Consider the following 2,210-nt stretch of genomic DNA (forward strand, 5'->3'; position numbering starts at 1 on the left):
CATGACCCTCCTGTGCAGTCTCTGAAAGTTTCAGGTGCCACCACATCTGTCCCCAGTCCTCGAAAGGACCCTCTGGCCTGAACACCACCTCTGCCTTGCTAGCTTTGCATTCAGAGAGGTGCTTCCCACCCCTGGTTCAAGGCAGCGTCAGGGCTGATGGAAAAAGCCACTCATTTGTTATGGGACAGGGATGGCAATTTTGGGTACATGGGTGTCACTGCACACTTCAACACTCCTTGCCAGGGACAAGGGGAAACCAGGCCCTTTGGAGTGTCCTCCACAGAAACTGTGAGATCCAAGAATCACAAGGGCCTTAAAAATATTTGCCTGCCAGCCCCCCATGCATATTGAGTCCATCTGGAACGCAGGGCAAACAAAAAAGAGGAAGCTGGCAACCCGGCCACATGCTGACAGTAGCTGTGTTTCGCAACAGTCCAGTCCAGCAGTTCAAGCAAAAAGCAATCTTCTGTGCATCGGCACCCCTCATACTTCCAGCGTTTCAGAGTCATGGATACTGGCTGATGCAGATGGCGGGGGCTGCACAAGCCAGAGCCCTGGTGCTGCCCTTGTTTCCCGGCAGCACTTTGGCAGCCTGCGGGATGCCGCCCTACACATCCTACCCTCTTTTCCCCAGTCCCGTTCCTGAACAGCCAAACGGGGCTTTGCCCACAGCTCTGAGCAGCCTGGATGCTGCTGAGCACAGGGGACAGAGAGGCTCGCAGCCCTGCTGTGACAGGCAGCAGAAGCTTAATCCTCCTGATCTCTAGCTCCGCACAGAGTAAGCTTTCCCTTGGGAATGGGTTTAGAGGTGTGAGGATCAAAAAACCTGGAAGATTAAGAGATTGAAAGTCCCCTGCCTTCCTCTTTACATCAAAGCTTACTGTGGGAAAGAAATAGCATGGCAGGGGTAACCCAAAAGGAAGGGGTTTCCATTCCAATAAGCAGTTAATGACTGCAGAGCTCAACTTTTCTCAGTGCTTCAGTTTTATTTTTTGAGTTGCTTTGTTTTGTTCTGTTTTGTTTTTTTCCTGAAATCAGTAGAAACCTCCCACTGCTTCTCTGAAGCTTCCTGGAAAATTCACCCCTCTCTCTGGCCTATTTCTGTGTTTCAAGATTAACCTGAAGAGGCCAATGGCCTTGAAGAAGCTGGCTGCTTCCAGTCACCTGCTGCCGACCAGCTGCGGGCAGCCGCCCGGGGTGGGCAGAGGCGCTGGCAGAGCGGCCGATGGTTCTCAGACCAGCAAGGGGTAGGCATTCGTTTTTTCACACCCACCAGTTACTGCATTTCCCTGACAAAAGGCAGCCGGGCTGCCTCTTGAGAATAAGAGAGCTGGTTATGACATGCATTCCAGACGCGTGAGGAATATGATGCCCAGTGGACATTTACACCGTGTTACATTATATCTGCTACTGATCTCACTTTCATCAGTGAAAAGGTGCAAATACTACTACTACTTAGTTCTTCCCTGATGCTCCATGTGAGAAAGCTGGAGCACAGCTCATGCCTTAGGGGTCTCTTCTGTTCACACGCAGGCTCCTTCTCCCCGCTGCTGTTCAGCTTAGGTGGGATGGATACTCGTAACAGCTGAAACCTTTCTGACAGAATAAATGTGAGCAGGGATGTCTCACATACCTCACTGGAGCCTTTGCCTCCTTCCAGCCTGGAAGAGCCCACACCTGGGATGACGAGATGCAGCTTGTTAGTGGCTCTGTTTAAGCAGCAGGGTTTAGATGCAAGCCCAGTCCACATTCATCGGAGGTTGAAGCATGTTTGCCAATTAATTAAGCCATCTTGTGGAGGTTATTTTCAACTAATCAGGAGATAGGGATACGAGGTAGATATTTTTATGGCCTTCCCATGACACTTCTTTTTCCGGGTGTACTTCACCGGGACTTGGTCAACAGCTCCAAAGGAAACAGGCTCATTGAAACAAGAGGCACAAACCAGCTTGCACATCTTCCCAGCTTACTCCTGACTCACACAGCAAGGAAACTTTTAGTAGTAGGACAGCTTTTGCCTTTCTGCCCACATCATGCTGATGTGATGGAGATGTAAGCGATTGTCTGAGGGCCAGCAGAAGGAAGGTGGAGCCTTTCTCGAGCCACTGATACCCCAACCTACCACAGCGTTCAAACCTGAGATAGCGTATTCCAGCCATGCACAGTTTCTAGGACATACATACATCTCCATCCTGGCTGCAGTTGATGAC

General features: G+C 50.6%; 1 protein-coding gene across 1 annotated transcript in view; it reads right to left on the reverse strand.

The window, feature by feature from the left end:
* The window catches only part of VTCN1 (V-set domain containing T cell activation inhibitor 1), a 9,541-nt gene extending 7,560 nt beyond the window's left edge, over positions 1 to 1,981 (reverse strand). Inside the window, exon 1 of the mRNA XM_035894562.1 lies at positions 1,634 to 1,981. The gene's annotated coding sequence lies outside the window, so the exon portion shown is untranslated. The remainder of the gene's footprint in view (positions 1 to 1,633) is intronic.
* Positions 1,982 to 2,210: the final 229 nt, after the last annotated feature.

The sequence above is a fragment of the Egretta garzetta genome, unplaced genomic scaffold, assembly GCF_000687185.1.
Source record: "Egretta garzetta isolate BGI_Z169 unplaced genomic scaffold, ASM68718v1 scaffold85, whole genome shotgun sequence".
NCBI lineage: Eukaryota > Metazoa > Chordata > Aves > Pelecaniformes > Ardeidae > Egretta > Egretta garzetta.